Consider the following 15,388-nt stretch of genomic DNA (forward strand, 5'->3'; position numbering starts at 1 on the left):
CTGTGAGGGCAGTGTCACCAACACAGCTCGTATCTACACTGCAGCCACAGTTGCTATCCATACTAAAGACAGTGAAAACGTACCATATATAATTAAAAACATGAAAGTCTGCCTGATATATTAACAAACATGCACGAAATTAACGAGTTTAAATTGAGGAACACAGAGGAAATTTACAATAACTTTCTTCTTATGAGAATCTGTGTCAAATCTAGGAGAGCTAGTCCCGAAAGTTGCGCAGGAGAGCTTCTATGAAATTTGGAAAGTAGATCAGATACTAGCAAAAGTAAGATTAGCCTGTGATGGCGGGACCCGACTCCGATGTTCGGTCTTTAAGAGTACGTTTTTGTGTTCGATTCGCGTCAGATACACAGTTTGTCTCAATACTGCAGGGTGAAAGAATCATTCCTGAAATAAAAAAGGGAAAAAAGAAAAACCTTGCACAGGGAATCGACTTCTTTTAAGAAATTTGTAGTGGCTGTGGATCCTTGCTTAAAATGGTGGTGACCAGACTCAGATATTTTCGCCTTGAAAGATGTATGTGTGCCTAAAAAAAAACTTAACCACTCTATAAGTAGAGACAATCAAGTTCTGATACTTCCAAGATACACAAAATGTATAACACTGTTACAACAGAGCGACCGCTACGGTCGCAGGTTCGAATCCTGCCTCGAGCATGGACGTGTGTGATGTCCTTAGGTTAGTTAGGTTTAAGTAGTTCTAAGTTCTAGGTGACTGATGACCTCAGAAGTTAAGTCCCATAGTGCTCAGAGCCATTTTTTTGTTACCCCAGATAAAAAATGCCGAAACGCTATTTGATTCGTAAATTTGAACAGATACAGTTACCCATACACAGGCATTTGCATAAGTTCAGCTGAGCGGAAAGAAATGGGCCTGCGTAACTAATAATTGTGTACTGTTTAGTGAGTACTGTTTCGTAAAGGCAATGGACTATATTGAACATGTGATAGCTTTCTGCTTATGGCGTACAGCTGTGCAAAGAGGATGTCTCCTCAATCTTATAATCCTTGGTATGAAAATAGATAAATCGTTAGAATGAGCATCTAAATCCTCTCATTCCTTTGTGACATTGTAAAAGTTAGTGACATTTCGTAGCACAATGCTTGACAAACAGAAATCAGCAGGATAGCATGCGTCAGCATACCTTTATTAGCGTCTGAAAATTAATAGCATGTAAGGGAGCGCCGCTCTCTGATTGCTGGTCGTCAATCGATCGCACAAGTTTCATTTAGATAGCGCCCACACAATGTAACACTCCAGCGGCCTAACACAAGGAATTATGAGGGATAATTCGTAACTCAGAAAGACGTGGATTGATGAACAGTTATATTGTAACGGAATATCAGGAAACGACAATACAACTCTGCAGGGCTACTCAAACCAATAATCACATGATTTAGGTTCGCAACCAGTACTAGAAAAATCACATTCACGTCTCAGAGCTCTTGAGTAAACGAAAAGGTTTTGTAAGTAAGGAGAGGATAGCATCCTTGAATCTGTGGCACGACGGAGCGAAGAAGTAATATATGACGCTGTAATAAGCTTCCATTCAATTAAGTATTAGCAAACTAGGAGATCCCAAGTTACTATGCGAAGCTTACGTTTCAGAGGCACGTAGTGATCGTGACTTAGCGATACAAGTCTACATGCTTCCCTCTAAATAAGGATCCATCTCACAAGCGAAACAGCACGTAAACTCAGTAATCGCGAGTTCTCTTTCAAACAAGGGAGACCACGTGGCCAGCAACCAGCGAACTCTATTCATTGCTCGAAAGCAAACTGACGAGCTAAAGACGTGAAACTACATCAGCGACTAGGAAAAGCGATTGCTACAGTGCTTGTATCAACTAATCGAAACTGATTATAGCATCTTCGCATAAAGTGTGGCAAAGGTAAATACCATGATTTACTACGATCAAAATATTATGGGTAGAAATAAAAGTGCCGAGTAAACAAGAACCTTTCAACCTGCAGCATCAAGGACTAATGGAATACTTGCCTTCTTTTACGTTGATAAGTACGCTCCGGACACCATTAAAATACTTGCGGAGTGTAGGCCAAAGCATTTATTATCCATTTTTTATGAGTTTTATTGTCAAAATCCTGCAGGTACACAAATACAAGCAGTATTATGTGCGAGGGGTGTTCATTAAGTAATGCAACACCTTTTTTGTCGCCCAGTTTCGGTTGTAAGCCTGGGGAATTTATTGTGGGACATCGTGGAATATTCCCACGTCAGCCTCTATAGTTTCATGAAGTTCTGATAGGTGGCTGCGCTGTACCTAGTTTTCTGTAACGGAGATGCGTACCAAGCGGAGAACTGTCATTACGTTTGTTTTGATACCAGATCATTGCAGATAATCATAGGCGCTTGCAGAACGTCTTCGGTGATCGCTGGGCGAGGCGTCTGTCACCATCGCAACAAGGCCGCGCAAACCTGTCCGATCTGCCGAGAGCCGGCGGGCCGGACACAGCTTTGACTCCTGCATTGATGGAATGGTGCCAACACTCTCATTCAAGATGATCGACGGATCACAATCGAACAGCTCGCTGCAGAACTGGACGTCTCTGTTGGTAGCGCTGACACACTCTTCAACCATTTGGGATTCTCAGAGATGTGTGCCAGCTGGGTTCCAATGTTCAAATGTGTGTGAAATCTTATGGGACTTAACTGCCAAGGTCATCAGTCCCTAAGCTTACACACTACTTAACCTAAATTATCCTAAGGGCAAACACACACACCCATGCCCGAGGGAGGAGTCGAACCTCCGCCGGGACCAGCCGCGCAGTCCATGACTGCAGAGCCTTAGACGGTTCGGATAATCCCGCGCGGCTGCGAGGTGGGTTCCTCACCGTCAAACGGAAGCCCAGCGAAGGACCATCTTGCGCGTACAAGGCTGATCGTGGCAATCTTTTGTCGAACAACGTCACAGGCGGTTAAATGAAGGTTCATCATTTCGAACCGGAAACGAAACGGAATCCCTCAGCTGGTAGTCATGGTGACTAAAAGGGTTATTCTGTTTGATGTCATCCCTCATGGTACAACGATCAACTCCGAAGTGTGTTGCACAACCCTCAGGAGACTGAAGAAACGATTTCCACGTGTTCGTCGCCACAAAAACTCCAACGAACATAACGCAGGGCCTCACACAAGTCTGTGGACCTGAGAGGAGCTCACGAAACTTCATTGGACTGTTCTCCCTCATCCACCTTACAGCCCAGATCTCGCACCCTCCAATTTCCATCTGTTTGGCCCAATGAAGGATGCACGCCGCGGCAAGAAGTACGAGGACGATGGGGAGGTCATTGAATGAGCAAAACGTTGGCACCGACGTCGACCAGTAGAATGGTACCATGCGGGCATACAGGCCTTCCCAGTAAGGTGGGGAAAAGCCGTCGCATTGAACGGAGAGTTTTCTGAAAAATAGTGTTTTGTAGCGAAAAGAATAGGGAATAATATGTTGTATTGGAATCATGAAAACTCCACCTGCTTCCAAAGGAAAAAGGTATTGCCTCGTACAACTGAGGATCCAGCTATTCTAGGAGCCACGGTTAGTGACTAATGTAGCACCTTTAATACCACACAGCCTTACGCTCCCACCAATGGATAAGAAAAGCTTTTACGATGATGTGTAGCTCCGGTGCAAACATATATACGGCTATACGACTTGGCAACTCACGTTCGCCCCCATTACAGAACTTCTTATATCGCCATCAAAGAGAGCGGACGCGACACGGAGCGTTTCTCATTCGGCAGCTGCTTCGGGAGGGCGTATTTCATGCGACTCACGCCGGGCGGCCCTCGCCTTTCATCTGGCCTCGCAAAGCCCGGCGTCGCCGCTGCTGCCACCTTTGGCTCTCAGCCTGTTAGTAGCTGCTGGAATTTTTCTTTTCCTAGCTAAACTACCAGTGGGGGTTAGAAGAGTGTCGTCAACGTCATCTAAGATTGAGGAGTGCAGATGTTCTGTAGCTGAACTGTTCCAGAGTGATTTAAATGATAAGCCAGTTTGCTCTTATGTTTATTGTTCAGAACAGAACGCAAACTTATATCTCGCATGATTCAATGGAAAAAAACTGTTTTTGTAAAAAAAAAAAAAAAGTGCAGTAAAGTTATATCACCACGAGAATCAATCCAAAATGTACACCACGAGAATCAATCCAAAATGTACACTCATCATGTGGGCATAATTTACACATGGGACGTGAGTGGAAGTATCATCGTATGAACCATCAAGTGACATATGTGAATAGATTGAAGATTTCCTCGCTGGGGGACGGAGGATGTAACCTCGGAAGGACATTTATCGACTGAAACAGATGTAACTACAGATGTTTGCAAGTCAGTGTCTTGGCACCCAGGATGTTCATGTTGTATGTTAATGACCTTCCACAATATCAGTACTAACCGCATATGATGCAGATGTCTATAATGAATACAGTCTGAAAAAAGCTACAGAAATAATGAGATCTTGATGAGCTTTGAAACTGGTTCACAGATTCTCAAGTTGCTTTGTGTGTACAGAAATATAAAATTATTCATTTAACAAAACGAAAAATACGTAAAACTTTGAACATAGCTGCTAAGGTTCAGTCACCGTGTCAGAATTATATTAGAACAAATAAGACCTCGCTCACAAAAATTAAGCCAAAATTGACCAGGTTTCGACGCTACTGTGAGCGTCGTCCTCAGAATTAAACTAACTGTTCTAAAACATATTAGGTATATAATACATTAATAAAATTAAAGTTTGTACTGACTGGAAAGAGATGCAGTTCTTACAAGTCACATTTTAAAAAATCTAAGCCGCAAAGGTGACGTCATGAATAGTTGCAAATAAGATGGCAAGCCGCTAAGGGCTGCTCGTACTTGAGTGAACAAGGGTTGCTCAGCAATCTTTTTTGTCTGCTTTCTAATGAAAAATGCCCTCCGAATACATTTCATAAAAGCAGTCACGTCTTTCATGAAAGAATTTTAAATAAAACCAACATCGTCTTTACTCAGAATGAAAAAGTCCTGTTAGGAAAATGACTAAAATACAATGTCAGACCTAACCTGTCAGACAGAAATTTGAGAGAAAATATGCTTCTTGTTTAAAAAATCGGTCTCGATTATAATAAGATAGATAATGCTTCTCAAGCCAGAATTGCGTATGATGTAATCTGCATGCTAGAGAAAAATAGAGCTACTTTGCCTAGTGCTACGCATAACGACAGAATTTTAGTAACTTCCATTAATAATAAACTTAAAACCGCAAATGCTTTAATAACTAAATCCGATAAAGGTTGTTGTCTAGTCATTGCTTATATTTCTGAGTATACTTCTAAAACTGAAATTTCTTCAGTGTAAACAACATTTCGGAGCTGCATGATGATCCGACTCCTAAATTACAGAAAGAAGTGAGGTCAGCCATTAACAATGCAAAATTTCTTACAAAACCTTTCCAAAAGAAACTACTCATCAATATGAACCCTCAGCCCCCTGAACTTCGGTCCCAGTTCAAAATTCATAAACCTAATCGTCCAATACGTCCAATCTCCAATAGCATGAATAGCGCATATCACGATCTGGCCCGATTTCTACACGAAACTTTGAAAAAATCTTTCGTTTTCGAAAATAATTGTTCCGTTCCTAACAGCCACGTTTTGATGGGCTCGCTATGGGCAACCCTTTAGCCCGCATCCTTGTCGAAATCTTTATCAATTCTTTGGAAAAAAAATCTGTTTAGCCGTGTCTCAGCCACTACACTAGTTATCCTTTCTTACACGAGATACGCTGATGATATTCTAGTCATCTATAACGGCCCCCGATAGAACTGATCATATATTTAAGCTTTTTAACGACCTCCATGAAAAAAAATTCTTTCCCTATTGAACTCGAAAACGAAAACCTTTAATTACATTATTTAGACTTGACACTTACAATAGAAGACAATAACATCACTTTCAATATTTTTCGAAATGAAACGTATACTGACCAAATCTTGCCTGCTTCCTCTTTTCATCCACAGTCTCAAAAAATGGCCTTTTTTCACTCTGCAGTCCACCGAGCCACCTCTATACAACTTTCAACAGAAAAGTTTAATGAGGAGATTAATTTACTTAAAACCATAGCAGTCAATGATGAATATACGCCTAACATAGTGGACGATATCCTAAAAAAGAAAACTGCAAGAACTACCACGCTCAACACCTCATGCACTGAAATTAACCCAAAAATTTTTCTATTCCTTTCGTAGGACCCATTTCCTATCAGATTCAGCGCATGCTTCGCAACAAATACAACTGCGATGTTGCCTTCTCTACTAATAATAATCTGAAGAGAAACTTCATTCATAATTTGAAATCCATTCGCTCCCCTGCAGAAAGTTCTGGCGTTTATAAGATCATCTGTGATACCTGCTCCTCCTATTATATAGGGCAAACTGGACGTGCTTTCACCATCAGATATAAAGAACATCTTTTGAGAAAGAACGGCACCAGTCCCCTAAATTCATCCTTTGCCGATCATTTCTTAATTACTGGACACGTGCCTAAAGCCATAGGCGATAGCATACCGAAAAGAAGGGGCGTGGGTTAGATGTTTTAGAGGAATTAGAAATTTTCAAACATCTCTCTCATCATGATGGCCTCATTCTCAACGAACAGCTGCAGCTGCGAAATAAAAACTTTTCGACTGTATAAAGCCATTGCTTGATTTTTGATTCAGATTTCCTCATGCAGTTTACCGAAATGTTGTTTTCCTGTTACATCTTTGCTGTTTTCTTGTATGTCGTAACTGACGTTTCTTTACGTTACAAAATGTATCTCTGTTTAAAGCAGATAAATATGTAACTTCTTCCTATTATTATTAGTGCTTACGTTATGCCTGAATCAACTGAATAACAATTTCATGTGTCTAATTTTGAATGTACAGTAGCCTAGTTGTTTCTGCGGCTACTAGATGGCGCTCGTAGGAACACTATGTTTACTTGCCCACACTTTCTAACGTGGGCACCTCAGTCTTGTTGCAACCCTTGTTCACTCAACTATTTACAACTATTCATGACATCGCCTTTCCGGCTTAGATTTTTTAAAATGTGACTGCATCTCTTTCCAGTCAGTACAGACTTCAATTTTATTAATGCATTGTATACCTAATATGTTTTAGATCAGTTAGTTTAATTCTGAAGACGACGCTCATAGTAGCGTCGAAACCTGGTCAGTTTTGACTTAATATTTGTGACCGAGGGCTTATTTGTTTTAATATAACGTAAAATATCTAATATTCCATGAATAAAACCATCAGTGCTTCACAGGAAACTCATGGAAATATCTGGGTATAACCATAAATTCCTGGGTATAACCATCTGTAAGGATATGATGTGTAACTATCACTAAGGCACACTGGCAGATAATATGACAATTGGGTTTTTTATATGGTTCAAATGGTTCATATGGCTCTGAGCACTATAGGACTCAACTGCTGTGGTCATAAGTCCCCTAGAACTTAGAACTACTTAAACCTAACTAACCTAAGGACATCACACACATCCATGCCCGAGGCAGGATTCGAACCTGCGACCGTAGCGGTCGTGCGGTTCCAGACTGTAGCGCCTTTAAACGCTCGGCCACTTCGGCCGGCAGGGTTTTTATAATTTTTTATGTTTATGCTATGTGAAATTCCGAACTCAAATATCGATCGGCTAAAGCAACTAGACGCAACTCTCAACAATTCTCAAGTAAATCGACTCCGAACTTTAGCGAGGAACTTCAGTTCACTAAAATGAACGCAAGTTTTCATGATGGGCCATGTGACTCAAATGGTACCGTCGTAGGGTGGTAAACAGGTAGTCAATGCAGCGCGCTTTCAAATATCGCTTAGGTCTTTCTTTCGCTCTTTTTCACGTTAATTTTGAGTACCTAAATGATTTAAATATAAAATCCAGTACACATATGCTAATTAACAAATATCCAATCATAAGTTTTTGTGATAAATATATATTTTTATGTCTATTTATATAGTGCAAATATAAATTTCGATATTTTATTAAACATTGTTAATAAAGATAGTTTACATTAAAAATAACATTATGAATGTTTAATAACAGCCGCTCGCGGCTGCCGATCTGTTCTAGGCGCTTCTGTCCAGAACCACGCGACTGCTACGGTCGCAGGTTCGAATCCTGCTTCTGGCATGGATGTGTGTGATGTTCTTAGGTTAGTTAGGTTTAAGCAGTTCTAAGTTCTAGGGGACTAATGAACTCAGACGTTAAGTCCCATAGTGCTCAGAACCACTTGAACCATTTCTTTTGTCTGATAACATTTTATAAAATATCGGTAGTTATGAATCTATAATTGCAATGACAACTGAAATTTTGCATGTGATATGTAATTAGAAGCAAACGAGTAGCATTTCCCATAAAAATGATGGCGACATATGAGTTCCAGCTAAGAGAAGTCTATTAGTACCAAACATTGCCCTTAATTAGAGGCAGAAATTTCTGAGAATGTACGTTTGGAGCACAGCATTGCGAAACATGGAAAGCAAAATACTTTCGATGCATTTGATATATGGTGCTACAGAAGAATGTTGACAATTAGGTACACTGATAAGGTAAGGAATGAGGATGTACTACGCAGAGGCGGTGAAGAATATACGGTGATCAATATAATAAAAAAAACATGAAAAGAACGGTCAAGATGACATCTGTTAAGACATCACTGACTAACTTCCATGACACTAGAGCGAACTGCAGTGGGTAAAGACAGTAGGGGAAGACAGAGATGGGAATATATCCAGCAAATAATTGAGGATGTAGGTTGCAAGTGCTACTCTGAGATGAAACGATTGGGCATGGGAGAGGAACTCGTGGCGGGTCGCACCACACTCAGAACGCTAATGACTTAAAATTGTTATTCAGATTACACTTGATGTTTTTTACTTTTGACTTACGTAGGTATTCGAACTGAACGAAAAAATAATACAAAGAAATAGACCACAGCTAGATTTGATCCAGCGGTCAACTGATTATCCAGCTATCATTCTGCGACACTACCGAATGAGCCACGCACCTGGTAGTGGAAACTGACTTATTTTTGGTAAATTAATGGTCATTGGAAAACGTCAGAATCGATTTTCTCGGAAAATTTTGAGAGTTTCATTAACAATTTAGCAGTCTGATATCTGACTTCTGAACTTCATGTACCAAAAATGTAAAAAATTACAAAATATGGTTGCCAGATGGTGTCCTTGTCTGTCGTAGGCGAGGCAGGTGGCAGATCTCAATCCATTGGTAGGTATCTGGAGTAATGCAGGCAGTCTGTAGTGGAGACTGCTTACAAATCACTTGTGTGACCCATCTCAAGAAAATGATACCCATAAAAAGCAAGATTAAGAGCAAATACTGAGCATGTACAAAAAAAAAAAAAAAAAGCACATTTAAGTGCCTGGCAGAGGGTTCATCGAACCACGTTCACAATTCTCTATCATTCCAATCTCGTATAGCGCGCGGGAAGAACGAACACCTATATCATCCCGTACGAGCTCTGATTTTCCTTATTTTATCGTGATGATCGTTTCTCCCTATGTAGGTCGGTGTCAACAAAATATTGTAGCATTCGGAGGAGAGAGTTAGTGATTGGAAATTCGTGAGAATATACCGTCACAACGAAAAACGCCTTTCTTTTAATTATTCCCAGCCCAAATGCTGTATCATTTCAGTGACGCTCTCTCCCATATTTCGCGATAATACAAAACGTGTTGCCCTTCTTTGAACTTTTTCGATGTGCTCCGTCAGTCCTATCTGGTGAGGATCCCACGTCGCGCAGCAGTATTCTAAAAGAGGACGGACAAGCATAGTGTAGGCAGTCTCCTTAGTAGATCTGCTACATTTTCTAAGTGTACTGCCAATAAAACGCAGTCAGTGGTTAGCCTTCCCCACAACATTTTCTATGTGTTCCTTCCAATTTAAGTTGTTCGTAATTGTAATACCTAGGTATATAGTTGAATTTACGGCTTTTAGACTAGACTGATTCATAGTGTAACCGAAGTTCAACGAATATCTTGACCTGGCAGACTCGTGAAAGTGAAAGCAAATTATCCCGTGAAAACCTTCTTACAAAGTATTAACTGAATAATTTAGAGATATTCTTCAGTCCCTTACGTATTGCTCCCATTGGGATTGCGAATGGGAAATTGGACTAATTATAGCATGGGGAGTAACATTTATGCAATCGTTCTTCCCATGCACTACGTGCGATTGGTGTGTGAAGAATCCTTATTACCCCTAATATAAAGCATCACGGGAAGTACATTCAGCTAAACACTTTACTAAGTTTTTCAGAGTATGTGTATAGACATAGACGTGGATGCAGAACGAACAGACAAAATATTTGTCCATGGGAACACATACTTACGTCATTGAACCAGTACTATCTTATGGTTCGAAAGCTCGTTGACGCAGAATATTATTCAGGGAATTTAATCGTGATGGAGCCCTTTTTTGATGTATGAGGTAAACAACACTGGATTAATGGTCTTTTTAATTTTTAAGTATGTTATCCGTTGCCTGCGAGAGGTATTTTTATTATAAGCAGTGATGGGGGAGGTATTTTTATTTTAAGTCTGAACAGTGTGAAAACTTGTGACGTGCAAATCTATCGTAGACGTGTTTAAGAGTGTCACTGTTGCACTGTCGTAAAAGGAGTATATATATTAGGGTAAAACATTGAAGTAAACTGAATTACTGGAAATACACTCCTGGAAATTGAAATAAGAACACCGTGAATTCATTGTCCCAGGAAGGGGAAACTTTATTGACACATTCCTGGGGTCAGATACATCACATGATCACACTGACAGAACCACAGGCACATAGACACAGGCAACAGAGCATGCACAATGTCGGCACTAGTACAGTGTATATCCACCTTTCGCAGCAATGCAGGCTGCTATTCTCCCATGGAGACGATCGTAGAGATGCTGTGGAACGGCTTGCCATGCTATTTCCACCTGGCGCCTCAGTTGGACCAGCGTTCGTGCTGGACGTGCAGACCGCGTGAGACGACGCTTCATCCAGTCCCAAACATGCTCAATGGGGGACAGATCCGGAGATCTTGCTGGCCAGGGTAGTTGACTTACACCTTCTAGAGCACGTTGGGTGGCACGGGATACATGCGGACGTGCATTGTCCTGTTGGAACAGCAAGTTCCCTTGCCGGTCTAGGAATGGTAGAACGATGGGTTCGATGACGGTTTGGATGTACCGTGCACTATTCAGTGTCCCCTCGACGATCACCAGTGGTGTACGGCCAGTGTAGCAGATCGCTCCCCACACCATGATGCCGGGTGTTGGCCCTGTGTGCCTCGGTCGTATGCAGTCCTGATTGTGGCGCTCACCTGCACGGCGCCAAACACGCATACGACCATCATTGGCACCAAGGCAGAAGCGACTCTCATCGCTGAAGACGACACGTCTCCATTCGTCCCTCCATTCACGCCTGTCGCGACACCACTGGAGGCGGGCTGCACGATGTTGGGGCGTGAGCGGAAGACGGCCTAACGGTGTGCGGGACCGTAGCCCAGCTTCATGGAGACGGTTGCGAATGGTCCTCGCCGATACCCCAGGAGCAACAGTGTCCCTAATTTGCTGGGAAGTGGCGGTGCGGTCCCCTACGGCACTGCGTAGGATCCTACGGTCTTGGCGTGCATCCGTGCGTCGCTGCGGTCCGGTCCCAGGTCGACGGGCACGTGCACCTTCCACCGACCACTGGCGACAACATCGATGTACTGTGGAGACCTCACGCCCCACGTGTTGAGCAATTCGGCGGTACGTCCACCCGGCCTCCCGCATGCCCACTATACGCCCTCGCTCAAAGTCCGTCAACTGCACATACGGTTCACGTCCACGCTGTCGCGGCATGCTACCAGTGTTAAAGACTGCGATGGAGCTCCGTATGCCACGGCAAACTGGCTGACACTGACGGCGGCGGTGCACAAATGCTGCGCAGCTAGCGCCATTCGACGGCCAACACCGCGGTTCCTGGTGTGTCCGCTGTGCCGTGCGTGTGATCATTGCTTGTACAGCCCTCTCGCAGCGTCCGGAGCAAGTATGGTGGGTCTGACACACCGGTGTCAATGTGTTCTTTTTTCCATTTCCAGGAGTGCATGTATAAGTAGAACGGCTATGAGGAACACGGCACACAGCTGAAGCGGTCACTGCTAGCCAGCTCTGCAGACCTCTGTACCGCGTAGGTAAGATAGTGGCCATATCACGGCATGCTTATGTACATTGTTATAACTATATTTTTAATTTTAACGGTATTCTGTTGAAATCTGGCTTCGCAGGCAAAGCGGATCAGGTTGTGGTTCTGGAAAGGGGCCAAAATCAGTTACTGTTAGTTACACAAAACACACAAACTTTATTTTTCTAAAGACGCTTAATCACACATGCCCTTAAAAGGATTAAAAAACAATACGGCTGAAGGTCCGAACACAAATTATTAAAATTTCCTTAAGGAATACACACGGCTGAAGGCCTTAGTTAAAAAAAATAATTTTACATAAAAGCTCGGCTGAAGGCCACATACTGAACATTGAAGAATTGAAGGCGAAAGGCCTGAACAAGAAAGATTTAAAATAGAGAAAAATCTTTTTTAATTAAGTGTTAAACAGTTCAAACTGGAAACCTTAAGTCTGCTGAAGGCCTTATTTTAAAACTGAAGAAAATAAATTAATAGACCGCTGAAGGCCTAGCACAGTACTTGAGACTAAAAGAAAACCACAACCTGAAAACAACAGAACAATGGTGCTCAGAAGTGCTCCAAGTGTCGGCCTGAGGAGGTACTCTAACGTAAGATTAGGTTAGATAGGCAGCCAGGAATTAGATTATGTAATCGGATGGCAACCCGATCCAGGGACGTCTGAAAGACCGACCAACAACCTAATCAATTCCCTTCCGGCCGACCAACGGCACGACAACGGAAAATGTCAGCGAGGACGAAGATACCAGCAGCGCTACATCTTCAAATATTGGCGTCTAAATACAACCGAGGCACAATAATCACTCAAAAGTATAAACAAACACCAAGGGCTATCGAACTACACGCCGTGCTGGACAGCATCATACGGCGAGGAAAAACACACTGCGGAACACTTCGCTAATGACCTCACCGCGGAGACTTGGTCGGTGCTGTGTCCCAACCGACCGACTGACTACTCCAGTACGCAGACAGCATTAAACGTAATTGCTCAGTCTAAATCACACAAGCTAGACACAGTTCCACGGAAACACTTCCACAAGAACTCGAACAATGCTAAAAGCAATCACCGTGGAACAACAAGGGCGAAACACAAGTCGACACACACAGAGAACCCGTAGCGGTCGGCGACCAAATATACGTCCTCCGATGAGACGACCGACTGAACGACCAACAAGGTCATCCCCCCTCAAGTCAAGAGTGTCGGCAACGGTCGGGCGAGTCTTGACTATCCGGACCTCACTGCAGCTCCATCCCAACTCAACTCCACGTCCGTTCGGAACTCGGAGACACGGCGACCCGGGCACACTGGCTCAGACCTAACCACGCAGAGGGAACACTTGCCCATTGGCCACCCGACATCTCTGCACAAGGAAGGAACCGACCCACTTCCGACAAGATGACCTCCTGACGAGGCCCAGAAACGGTCAAAAGACCAAACACACGACGCCCAGTGAGACGACCGACCGAACGACCAACCAACGGCCGTCCCAGCTCAAGTCTCCTTCCGTCGTACAGTGCATGTGTGTCGCCAGCGGTCGGGCGAGTACTGGCTGTGCAGGCTTCACTGGAGCTCCATCCCCACTGAACTCCCGACATACTAGCGGTCGCTGCAAAGATAATACGACAGTGCTCTTATCGATAAGCGCTGCTGCTGTCACTCACGGGCAGCCAAGCCAGTAACTTAGTGACGCCAATAAATGGAATAAGAAACGAGGCGACAGAACGGTAAAGGCAAGATGACAAACAATAAAGGGCATGAACACAAGCCGCGCATAGCGCATCTGTGTCTTCTAGATCCATATAATTTTTAACCACGGTAAAGATTTTATCCTTGATAGAGAAGTCGTTTTATGTAGACGTGCACAGTGTGTTAGTAATCTTATGTTACTCATTTCGCGTATAAAATCGTTTTGTGTTGTAGACGTCAATACGATATGCCCTCAGTATGCAATCCCACTGGTGATAAACTATATGACCGATTATCGGCGTTACAGTGCAGCTCATGGTGTGAAACAAGATCAAATATATACTAGCTGCGGAGCATGTAACATATGATAATTTCACACACTAATAGATATTTGAATGCCACTTCGCAGTACCATCCCACCCAGAAGCAATCAGTGCTCCCCTTCAGTGACTGTAACAACTTGGTATTGTAGCACAATTTCTTAAAGAAGACAGTGAAGGCTGACAGCTGTTCGTGGCTTGTCTATAGATAGATTTTTCAAAAGAAGTGTTATTAAACGTATAATACACTGAAGAGCAAAAGAAACTGGTACACTTACCTAATATCGTGTAGGACCCTCGCGAGCACGCAGAAGTGCCGCAACATGACGTGGCATGGACTCGACTAATGTCCGAAGTAGTGCTGGAGGGAACTGACACCATGAATCATGCAAGACTGTCCATCAACCCGTAAGAGTACCAGGGGGTGGAGATCTCCTCTGAGCAGCACTCTGCAAGCATCCAAGATATGCTCAGTAATGTTCATATCTGGAGATTTTGGTGGCCAGCGGAAGTGTTCCTGGAGCCACTCTGTAGCAATTCTGGGCGTGTGAGTTGTCGCATTGTCCTGCTGGAATTGCCCAAGTCCGTCGATATGCACAATGGATATCAATGGATGCAAATGATCAGACGGGATAGTTCCATACGCGTCACCTGTCAGAGTCGTATCTAGACCTACCAGGGGCCCCACATCGCTGCAACCGCACACGCCCCACACCATTACAGAACCTCCACCAGCTTGAACAGTCCCCTGCTGACATGCAGGATCCATGGGTTCATGAGGTTGTCCTCATACCCGTTCATTTCCATCCGCTCGATACAATTTGAAACGAAACTCGTCTGACAAGGCAATATGTTTCCAGTCATCAGCAATTCAATGTCGGTGTTGACGAGCCCAGGTGAAGGTAATGTCTTGCGTCGTGCAGTGATCAACGGTACACGAGTGGGCCTTCGGCTCCGAAATCCAATATCAATGATGTTTCGTTGGATTGTTCGCACGGTGACACTTGCTGATAGCCCAGCATTGAAATCTGCAGCAGTCTGCTGGAGGGTTGCACTTCGTGTTGAACGATTCTCTTTAGTAGTCGTTGGTCCCGTTCTTGCAGGATCTTTTTCAGGCCGCA

Source organism: Schistocerca americana, chromosome 2 (genome assembly GCF_021461395.2).
Source record: "Schistocerca americana isolate TAMUIC-IGC-003095 chromosome 2, iqSchAmer2.1, whole genome shotgun sequence".
Taxonomy (NCBI): Eukaryota; Metazoa; Arthropoda; class Insecta; order Orthoptera; family Acrididae; genus Schistocerca; species Schistocerca americana.